The sequence below is a fragment of the Sciurus vulgaris genome, assembly GCF_902686455.1.
Source record: "Sciurus vulgaris genome assembly, chromosome: 7".
NCBI lineage: Eukaryota > Metazoa > Chordata > Mammalia > Rodentia > Sciuridae > Sciurus > Sciurus vulgaris.
Window position 1 is genome coordinate 53,317,054 of NC_136467.1, and position 12,286 is coordinate 53,329,339.

A 12,286-nucleotide genomic window follows, 5' to 3' on the forward strand; every position below is an offset into this window, starting at 1 on the left:
TGGATTTAATTTGAATTCCATTTTCTTGCTTCTGCCCTGTCACCTAATTTGCTTCACATAGTTGAACAAGTGCACATACAAATTCTAATGTATTTTTATTTCTTTAATTATACAGAAAAATGTATTTTAAAGAGATTTCATAGCACCCAATTACAAATATAAAAACTCTTAACTTTTTTCTTTTCTTTTTTTTTTGCTATAGTTTTTAGTCTTTTGATCAACCAATTGGAAAAGCAGTATTAAGAACACTATTTTTCTGCATCAACTATACATTGGCTGGAAACTGCTAAGAATTTTTCATGAAGGTTAAAAAAAACACCACATAATTATAAGAAGTGCATATTTTATTTCTGAAAGCTCTCAAGCTACAAAACAGTGCAGTTATCTTACCCTATAAAACATTTGTTTGCCTGTCAGTCTGAGAGGTTGGACTGAGCAGCTCTTTTGCCATACACAGTGTTTTCTTGCACTGATTTGCAGCAAGTATTATGGCAAAGACTAATGTCCACATGAAAAGCACAGGAAAATTCATTTTAAATCCTATTGTAAATGTCCAATAGTCCTCAGCATGAATTATAAAATAAATTGTTATTTTTGAATTAAATGTTGATTAAATTACAGTTTTAAATCATTTATTATTCTTCCTGGTATTACTAAAAGAAGGATAAACTCCTATATTAGTTTGCTTAAAAGTTAATATATTGGGCAAGGAAAATGAAAGAATAGAAGGATCAATCACAAGAAGGAAAGTGACTTGGATTCCTGAAGGGGCTTTACCCTATGGGGTCTTAGGCAAGTCATTTACCCTTTTTTCCCCCCCCATATTTTATTTTTTTAATATATATGCATATGTGTGTGTGTGTGTGTGTGTGTATGTATGTACATGTATATTTTTTAGTTGATGATAGGCCTTTATTTTATTTATTTATGTGGTGCTGAGAATTGAACCCAGTGCCTCACACATGCCAGGCAAGCACTCTTCCACTAAGCCACAACCTCAGCCCCAAGTCATTTACTCAAACCTCAATTTGCTTATCATAAAATATAAAGCCTTAACAATGGTTCTTAGCAGAAAGGCTACAATGGGCTTGCCTGTGGACATTTCTGACTTAATAGATGTAAGAAGTGGGGGCCTGGGTAACTGTATCTTGACAACACCTCATAAGTGATTCTGATGCTTATTGCTGATTAAGACTCAATGGTCTAAATAATTTCTTGAATATTTTGCAATTCTAAGAGTCTACTTTTTATATCAAATCAGTGGAATTTTAATAGTTCCTAGCTTTCATCATTACTCTCTTCTTGTTAATGAACAGGTATATTTTAGGAAATGCAAAGGTTGCTTCTAAATTATGAATAATAGCTTACAGTTATTGAGTGCTTACCAGTCTAAGGTATTAACTCATTTAATATATGTAATTCAATTCTCACAATAGCACTGTGAGGGAAGAACTAGTATTATCATCTTTATATAACACAATTGGGACAAATGAGGCATAGAAAGTAAGTTACCCAAAGTCACACAAGCAGGTAAGCAGGAAACTGGGCTGCACAGCCTTAACTCTTAACAATTATGCTTATGCTGCCATTCAAAAAACTACCTAAACATACAAACAATCACTAATCCTCACTGAAGCAGCACAGCTTTCCTTGTTACTATAGGAAAAAAGGGAAGGGTGTGTTTTTAGAAAGTTAGAAAAACTAAGAATGGGACTAAAGGGACCTGAGCTTAAGGCCCCTGGTGCTAAATTATAACTGGAGACTACTTGAATTTATAAAGACTACATAAATAGATGACTACATAAATTCATCTCTACATTCATCACTATCTGTAAGAGTGATTTTCTTCAGTTATCATTTCATCTCACATCTGGACATACTCTTTTTGACCGATCCAACATGAAAGAAAAAATATTAGAAATGTACCTTATCAGATGAATTAGATCCCCAAGTAAAACAGGAAAGTAAGCACAAAAGCTAACTGGGGTTGTGGGGAGGGAGATAAATGATAATCTAAATGATTCAGACTATATAATTAATTTGGGGTACACAAAGGACAATTTATAATACCCTTAGGTATATAGTGTATGATGGGGATGGTAAAGAGTAATACATTACAAGATATAACACTGCCCTCCCAACAAAATGGATAGAAAGGATCTAGCTGAAGTTTGTGATCGTGAATTTACAGTATTAAAAAACCAATCTGCACTGCAGTATTTTTTCTATCTGGGTGCACTTAGCAATCTGGGTGCAAGCACCTAGTTGGATCTGGTGTTTTGTTAGGTGAGTGTGACAGAACAACAGGGGAAGAGGATTGTGACTCCTGGCAAGAGAGTAGTAACATAATTTAATATAGAACACAACAGGAGACAAAAGAAAGTGAAAGCAGGAGAAGGTTATTAGAGAGAAAAAGAGATGTATATAGATTGCAGGTTCCAAGTCAGAGAAATCAGAGAAAGGTGACAGAGTGATACAGTGTAGGGAAGAACACTGGAGATGATATGTCAGTGAAATAAGAATGGTTGTACTGGGAAAAACAGGTGAACGTTCTGGCCGGACATCATGAAGTTTGCATTTATGAAGCTATAGGTGAAACTGGGTGTATGACAAGATCTACAGTGTAGTAATAGAAGTAAATGAATGAGGGAAAACAGAGATCACTGGTGATGAGCATGTCAAGGAACTTCTAATTTTGGGTATACAAGGGAGAATTTATGATAGTATACTTTGGCTTACAGGGTATAAGGTTCAGATAGTAGACACTAATACATCAGAAGGTGTAACATCACCTTCCCAGTAGCATTAGATGGGCTGTCTACTCGGTGATGAATTCACTCAGGATGAGTGTAGGTATTAAAGTGAGGAAGGAAGACTATAAGCCAAATGCCAAATTAAGTAATTTGTAATAAATTAAGTCTTGAAAACCCTGGATATGCTTAGTATAGAGGAACAGGTTAGAATGGGGATCTTCCTTTCTATATAACCTTTCAGTGTAAAAACCGTTCATGTTAATGCCAAAGTAAGCAGCTGCTTAACAAAAATGAGTATTGTTTCCCTTCATTCATAAGACTGAATCTTTGCTCCACTTTTCGAAAAGATTTGGCAAGAACTTCTGTTTCGCATTTTCATCCCGAGGCTAGATTTTCTCTGCTAAATATGAATGGAGAATGAAATTACCTGCTAATTCAGGCAAGAAAAATCTCAGCTCCCACTCTTGTGAATTTGTGAAAATAAATTACAACTTATTGCCCCAGTTCTGATTTGAAAACATCTGGTGAGACCACTGGCTGATTTCTACAACTTTTTTTTTTTTTTTTAAAGTGTAAAAACAGATAGAGAAAGGTTTTTTTATAATCTTGAAAGAACAGGGTGGCATGCTATTTCCTGACAGGATAGCCTTTACACAAAGAACCTCCACCTTCAACAAGCTGAAAATTGCTGTTACTGATGGCTTCAGAATATCACTGTCTGCCTCAGACAGTTGCATGTTTTTTTCATGTCATTCAGAAGTGGCTACATGCACACCATTTGCTCACCAAATGGTAAAATGCAGAGGGCAGGGAACAATTATTTCTGCAGTACCAACCACAATATGTCTGATACTATGTAAGGAAAAAAATGCCAAATATGATTCTTAATGTGGAGAAACTTACAACTTATTGGTCAATTGCATAATGCTTGAGACCAAAGCCATGTTGTTGTTGTTTTTTTAAGCACCCACAACATCTAACATAGGACTTTAGAAATATTATTAAGTCAATTAAAAAGTTAATAATACAAAAAACTTAGAATAAAATGCATGTTTAATATGAGTGATGAAAAAACAGTTGAACAGGAATATCATTGTAATTTATGAAACCTTATAAATGGCTATAAATATCTTACTCCTATTCTAAGTTTACAGTATTTTTATATTGCACATGTACTGACATAAGAGGGTCTCTATTCCAACTTACTGAAATCTTTAGGGAAGAAAAGAACCAGGTCAGGTTTTGCTAGAGGCAGGAACAGGAAGCTGGGTTCATCCTGTGCTAGGGCAACAAGGGTCATTGGGAAATCATCTGCATTCTTTCCCAGACAGCTAAGGAAACCAACTTTGAGCCAATACCTCTTAAGTATTCAAAACTATTATTATTATTGAATTAAGTATTCAAAACTATTATTCAACCTGTTATTGAGACTCTTTTCTCCTTGGTTTATTTGATCTCACATTATATTGTTATCCTACCATTCATCAAAAATTATTAAGCACCTATTATGTATCAGCTACGTATTCCTTTCTATTACTCATCTGAATCTTTTATTACCTCTTCTTTCTCTACACTACCGCTCCTGCTCACCCCTCAGCTCTATTCTTTCTACATCTATATCTATATCTAATATATCTATCTATCTATCTATCTATCTATCTATCTATCTATCTATCTATCTATATCTTATCTTTCAGAAACTATCAATTTTCTGAGTATCTTAGAACCTTTAGATGAATGTTTTCCAACCTACATATTCTACACATCCATAAATATCCAGGCCAAATGGAAGAGTAGGCTAGAGGAATCTGTAAAGTTTTAAACTTTCTGCTACTGCTATATCTCACTAATGGCTCCTTCCCAGTCTCTCTTGGTGGCATCTTTTACTTCTAGGGAAGTACTAGGTTTGAAAATTCCTCAGTGCTTTATGTCTATCTTTTCACTCTATGTGTTGTATTTAAACAAGTCCACCTCCTTCTCTCTGACAATCACGAAGCTTAAGAATGAATTTCTACTCATGTTTTTTCACATGCTTCAGGTCCTCACTGAACCTGATGCCCTCTTCCTCAAATCTAAAGTCTTTTTCCTCAAAGAAACCTTTATTCCTCTACCTAGACTAGATTAGGCAATTCTGTCATGTGACTTTATTTACCCTGTCCTTTTACTTTTAAGTAATCATCATTTCAAATAACCTGTTAAGTGGCTGTTTTGTCCATTTGAACAGGGGTCAGTATACCATGGTCCATGGATCAAATCCAGCCAACAGCCTATTTTTAAAATAAAGTTTTATTGGAAACAGTGCATGGTGGCACACATCTGTAATCCTAGCAACTTGGGAGGCTGAGGCAGGAGGATCACAAGTTCAAGGCCAGACCCAACAACTTAGTAAGATCCTGTCTCAAAAAAAAAAAAAAAAAAAAAAAAAAAAAATTTGGAACCCAGCCATAGTCTTGTTTATGTATGGTCTATGAATGCTTCTGCATTACAACAGAAAAAGTAAAGTAGTTTTAAGAGAGACTTCATGGCCTGGGAAGCTTAAAATATTTGTTATCTGTCTGTTAACAAGAAGTTTGATAACCTCTGCAATAGATCATAAACTCCAGAAGGTTAAAGTCATGCTTGTGTTTTTCACTTCTATATTCCCAGCACTTAATATAATGCTTCACAAATAAATGTCTTTTGACTAACTGTATTTCAATCTCAAGCTTTAACCCATCTGGTCATAGTGATACATACAGGATCATATGAATTGGCCTGTACTTATAACATAGACTTATAATCACTTCTTATCCATATAATGATTGTAGTATTTTAGTCCAAAGGAAGCAAATAACATGCAAACAAATGGATTATTACAATGAGTGTATTTGCTATGGAAAATGTACACAGTACAATTAGATATAAAAAATAGAGTAAATAACCAAATACTAAGAGTTTGGGATGGCTTCCCTGAGGAAGTGACCTTTGAGCTAAAATCCTAAGAACAAATTAATTGGACAAAAGAGATGGGAAAAGAAGAGCAAACTAAGCAGATAAAGAATAGCACACACAATTCTCTCTTCTGTGGAGAAGACACATGGTATGTACCAGTAACTGGTGTTCTTGTCAAATAATCAACTAGAGTAAGTTTGTTAAAATATTAAAGATATTAAGGATAACATCCTAAATGAAGCAACTTTTCAACCAAAACATTCTTAGTATGGTATTTATAAAAATGTAAAATTTGAACCATTCTGTTGCTATCTAACAGTGGAAAAATGGTTAGGTAAACTGTTTTATGTTCACAGAGCAACTCATGAAGTCATTAAAATAATGTATATGAAAAGTTTTAATTTGCATGGGAAACTTCTGCTAAATGCAAAGTGGAAAAACTAGGACATTATTTCCATTATATAATATATTTATGGAAAATTTTTCTATAAAGATTGAACTAAAATGTTAATCATACTGCTTCTGGGTGGCACTGAGTATTCCATACTTTCTGATGTTTTTTCATATTTTCTATGTTATGCATTTAAAACTTTAAAGTTGGAAAAATACATTTTATTGAGAAAATAAGGAAATAAAAGGAATGATCTGCATATAGATCTGAGAATACTGTTTCCTGGTCTCTGGGATGAGGATGTAGCATAAACTAGGATATAAAAGATGAAGATATTCCCCTTCTTCAAGGAGATAACAGTCTATTAGAATTACAGACAAACTAACAAATAGCTGCAATAGTATAAGCATTAGAAGTATTCACAAAAAGACCAGCGAAAACCTCAAAGTAATACCTAAATCTACTTGGAGAAATCAAGGAAACCTTGACAAACTTAAAACCCAGGAGAGTTGAGTGTCAACTTTTAAGTTGTGAACATAAAAGCGCCGTGGTACTTTAGAGCCCAGAGGAAACTACCTTGAGAGATGCTGCGCCAAATAGTCACTTTGTTTTGTAGATTTTGTATCTTGTTATTTAAGTTGAGAACTTAAGCTGTTCTTACTTTATGTAAGTTTGGTCTTTTCCTGACTGTCTATAATCCATCAGAAATGCTCCAATACCAACTCTGGATACATAATTTAAAAGAGAGTCCTAGAGATCTCGGGCATCAGGTTATTACTCTGTTCTGAAAGCTTCTTTTATTCTTTTTTTCCTCAAACATTATCTTTTACAGGCTCAATGTCTCTCATTTAAGACTCTCACTGCTAATTTACATAAATGGGAGAGTTGTTTAAGAAAATTTTGCTTCTTCCAGTAACTGTGTAGATTAATTGGTTAAAAAGATAAGAGAGAGATCTTTGTTCAGGAAATTCATCTCACCACACTATTAACTTGACTTTCCTTTAGTTTAAAGAGAAATAAAACCTCATTCTTTGGGTCAACAATTACTTTACTAAGTAAGCAATAAATATTTAATCTCCTTACCTTGTACCCAAGCATGTATTGTGGATAAATTGGGGAAACCTGCATTAAGCCTTTTGGGACCTGGGTACAGTTGACAGCAATTGCCTCCAAGGTTTGCTATACTTACTTTGGGTTTCCAGATACCTCCGGGAAGGAGTTTCTTTTCCATCACCATTCCTTAAAGGCAAGAGACTGGATGAAGGGCTACATAAAAATTTCCTTTAGACTAGATCAACTTCTGTGTGACTGACACTTTGAATCAGATAATCCTTTTTTGTTTCAGGGGCTGATATAAGAAATTTAGCCGTATTCCTGACCTCTTACCTACTAGATGCCACTAACACTGCCTCAAATGTGATAATCAAAAATGTCTCCATTTTGATAAATGAGCACTGAGGGGGCGAAATCACTCCTGGCTGAGAATCATTGGAATAAATGTATGAGACATTGATCCTCTAGTAGTAGTTAAGGAAACCAACTTCTGTGAGAAAAGGGATGACACAAAGAATAATTTATCTTGAATTTTACTGAATGTACTGGAAAACAAATAAAAATCCTGATTGAACAAGGAAGGAAATCAAATCTTGTCAAATCACTGTCCTATCTATTTTCTACATTAGAGATAAATGGGAAAACTGTAATAAAATAGGCTGTTTCCCACAATAGAAATGACTGGTATGCAGATGTTACTGAGAAGATTCTCTACGGTGTAGCATTAAAAGTTAATAGATCTGGATTAGGAGGCATGGATTCTTACTTAATAGCTTTATTTCCTTGGGCCTCAGTTTACTGATTTGTAAAATAAAAGTGTGGTGGGGAGATAGAAGAGAGGTCTGAAATAGATTTTTTAATTTAATAAATGTCAAGGATTTGGGGTTGGGGTTGTGGTTCAGTGGTAGAGTGCTTGCCTAGCAGGTGAGACACACTGGGTTCAATCCTCAGCATCACAAATAAATAAATAAATAATGTCTATCAACAGCTAAAAAAATTTAAAAAAAAATCAAGGACTTACATTCTAGGTCCTATCCTTGAGCTAGGATATAAAAGATGAAAAGATACAGTCCTGCCTTTGAGGACAACAGTCTATTAGGACTACAAACTAATAAACAACTACAATAGTATAAACATTAGAAGTATGCACAAAAAAAATCATTGGAAGCTCCAAAATAACACCTAAATCTGCTTGAGGAAATCAAGGAAACCTTTACAAAGAAGGGGAAAAAAGATGATGCTGAATATCAAGGCCAAATCTGGAGGTCTTTCTCTCTCTCTCTTTCTTTTACTGTAGATAAATGGTAGAAAGATCACCTTGGAAGTAGTGTGCACAAGACTGGAGGGGAATAAGTCAATTGATTATTATTATAGGAAATCTTAAGAAAGTTGCCATAATGAACTATGAAGCTCTTAACAATATTAGATTTTGAATGTTATTTCATTGTATCTTTATTTTTTTATGTTTAGTTCTGATTTAAGAACAAAATACCCCAGATTATTCTGTTTGCTTTAAACTATAAGCCTGGGAGGAATTTAAAGATCAAGCTCCATAAACCTGGCCCTGCCTTTGCTAACTGTGAACCTTAGTTTTTATGAACCTCAGTTTTCTCTTCAATAAAACAGGGGCTCAGACAGGATCTTCTGCAGACACCATGGAGGTATCTTGTTCTTCTAGGTAGCTAGGGAGGAGTTCTAACATCTAACTTTGGAGTCATAGATATTGACTGGCAGGTGATGCTGGGTTTCTGCCAGAACAGCCCCAAAGTGGGATGAGTATTCCTGCTGTCTTGATTTTCCCTAGATGTTGTTTCTAGCTATGTACTATCCAAACCCGATTCTCAGTTTTTCTACACTCTCACAACACACTCTGATACCAGATGTGTGGGGATTTTTTTCCCACCCACTTAGCAACCCAACAGGGTGTCCCCAACAGGGTGTCCTCTAATTCAATTCAATTCTGACACTATCTATCTGGAGGTAGTATAAGATGCCACGGGTAAGGGTTGTGCAGCCCTTGCACCCTTGCCCTTCCGGTGCCAATAGTAAGAGCCAAGTTGTACTTGTGTTGTTGATTGGCTATAATTTTAGTTTTCACAACCCCCTCCTTGAGTCTAATTAATTTCCTAGAGTTGCTTGCAGAACTGGATGAAGCACTTAGGTTTATCATTTATTATACTGGGTATGTTACAAAGGATACTGACGTACATCAGATGAAGAGATGAATAAAGCAAGGCATGGTTGAAGGGGTATGAGGCTTCCATGCCCTCTTTGGAAATCCCACCACTCAGGAACCTCCATGTGTTAAGCTCTTGATAAGTCCTCTTTCCGGTCCTTTGGGTTTTTTTTTTTTTTTTTTTTTTTTTTTTTTAAGTATTTTTCTAGTTGCCGATGGACCTTTATTTTATTTATTTATTTATTTATTTATTTATACGTGGTGCTGAGGATTGAACCCAGTGCCTCACGCATGCCAGGCAAGCTCTCTGCCGCTGAGCTACAACCCCAGCTCCTTTGGGTTTGTATAGAGGCTTTATTACACTGGCATGAACATAACATCACTGGCATTGGTGCTCAAGTCAACCTCTACCAGTCCTTTGCCACTCCCTAGAGGCTGGAGGGTGGGCTGAAAGTCTCAACCCTCTAATCCTGCTTTGATCTTTCTGGTGGTCAGTCTGTATTTATATCTATATCTATATCTATCTCTATATCACAACATCACAAACACATAAAACCCATGAATTACCCTTTGAATGTCTTTCCCAAGTATTTACTTTACCATCAACGTAGGTGGTATTATTTCTTGGATAATGGAGTCATCATAATTCTGCTATCCTAGGCATGAGAATTAGAAATACTTTAAACTCAGTTCTGTGGTATTTTTCCTGCTTCGAAATTGCTAATGAACACTGCAGAGGGCCTTTCTCACATGGTCATGGTTCATAGCTACAGTCAAGTCTACTCTAGTTCAGTGGAGAGCAGTAACTCCTCCTTTTTGGCATTTAGAAATTCTGATTGTCCAGGCAACATGGATGTGGACGTAAATGTCCTGTATGACGAACTGTTTCACCAAAATGTCAGAAGCTCCCTTGAGAAACTTGGGAGATCAGGGCCAACTTTATGGGCAGGCAACCTGTGCAGCCACACAGAGCCCAGTGCTTGATTTAATGTTCTGCAGTTACCATCTTGAAACTCTTAATAGTTTTTTGTTTGAATGCCTGTTTTGTAAGTGAAGAGCAGTGGTATAACAAAACATACATGCAAATAGAGATTATATGTATCTTTTCATTTTTGCCTCTGTTTGCATATAGTCTTTATGATGTCACATAAGGGCAGGATTCTGGTGCATCTACGAGATATAGAAACTCAGAGAGCCACAAAGTGGGTAAAACATAAGCTTGTTAAATTTATGACAGTTAGAGGAGGTGCAGACAGTTCCAAAAGGTTTTGCTCTCCACAAAAACCAACCAGAACTTGGTTTATGTGCAGAAAGAAGGCCACAGAATGCCAAGAAATACAAGTGAACAAAAACATCCTATTATATCCTTTCTTACTAATGGGTTACTTCCCTGTATTAGCCAACCATTTACACTGAAAATAATGACAGAAAGAAAGAAGAAGAAAAAAAAAAAAGAGCAACATAGGGGACTTTCATTTCTTCCTTACTAATTAGTAAGTAGAAGGTAGAGAATGTTGGTAGAATATGTGCATATGAAGAAGAAAAATAAAAACAGTTGAGTTAGTTTTGTGCAGAGTTCACACTGTTCTGGTAGTAAAAATACATCTGAATGAATAAGCTATGAATCACCAATTGTGTAATTTGGGTGAGTTAAATTTTGTTCAAGTGAAATGCTCTTGTATTTGCATTTTAAAACGGCACTGCACAATATAAAGATGAATAGTGAAATTCATCCAAAGAATTTAAAATTTTAATTTTTTTTACTTACATTGACATTAAAAAGCAAATTAAAACACTACGACTAGAAGGGGAGGGGGAAAAGCTATATATATTAGTGTAGAAAATGACACATTTTTCCTGCTTTTTGAACAAGAGGCCCTACGTTTTCTTTTTGCTCTGAGGTCCACACATTATGTAACTGGACATGACTGGGCTAGTTTAAGTAGTAAGGGAATGATGGATATTATTTAGCTCACACATCTTTTAGAAAGTCAGAGAATCAGGTTTGGATGGTACATAGCTAGAAACAACATCTAGGAAAAATCAAGAGGAATACTCATCCCACATTGGGGCTATTCTAGCAGAAACCCAGCATCATCTGCCAGTCAGTTTCTATGACTCCAAAGTTAGATGCCAGAACTCCTCCCTAGCTACCTAGAAGAACAAGATACATACCTCCATGGTGTCTGCCAGAAGAACCTGTCTTCTGAGTGTAGTTGAAGCATCATGTTATCATTTTGCTCACTCTCACAAACACATCTCTTTCCTTTCTTTGGGTGTTTTGTTGTTTTTATACTGAGGATTTAACCCAGGGTAACTTTACCAGCTCTATTCATTTTGAGACAGGTCTTGCTATGTTGCTCAGGCTGGTGTGAAATTTGCAATCCTCATTCTTCAGCCTCTTGAGTTGCCAGGGTTACAGGCATGTCCCACTGCACCCAGCTCACAAATATATCTTGAATGGGTGCATCAGATTGCTGAAAACTAGGCCATATGTTAAAGCTAGCTAGCTCCTGGTTAGAATCCTTTCAAACTAACTCCCATTCAGTGAAGTCACATTAGTAGTTTTGAGTACTATGAAAATTTGTAGTCAATGCTACAGATTGGGATCCTCCCTTCCCCAGCTGCTGTTAAACATTTACCAGCACACCACTAATCTTGTGGTAGTACTTACCACTAATCTCATGGTAGTAATTTAGCTGCAAGGGAGTCTGGAAACGTGTTTTTTTAATTTTCCAGATTATAAAGTACAGAAAAACAAGATAGAAGAGAGTTGGAATTGAAAAAGCCATCCTATAGTATCTGTTGCACAACTATAGCAGCCATTGCCCTTTTTTTCCCCCCAGTACTAGGAACTGAACCCAGGGCCTTCAATGTGCCAGGCAAATGCGCAACTACTGAGCTATAGCCCCAGCCTTTTTATTAAAAAAAAAAAATGTTTTTTTTGTAGTTGCAGATGGACAGTGTGCCTTTATTTTGTTT

At 35.8% G+C, this 12,286-nt stretch overlaps 1 protein-coding gene across 14 annotated transcripts in view; it reads right to left on the reverse strand.

Moving 5' to 3' along the window:
• LOC306666871 (uncharacterized protein) overlaps positions 1-12,286 on the reverse strand; it is a 110,965-nt gene that overhangs the window by 95,801 nt on the left and 2,878 nt on the right. For 2 of the 14 annotated variants that reach the window (XR_013765419.1, XR_013765420.1), the window contains exon 2: positions 7,265-7,314. The exons of 11 other annotated variants lie outside the window; for them this stretch is intronic. The gene's annotated coding sequence lies outside the window, so the exon portion shown is untranslated. Of the gene's footprint in view, positions 1-7,264; positions 8,751-12,286 lie in introns of those variants that run through there. One more of the 14 variants, XR_013765421.1, reaches the window with a different exon arrangement.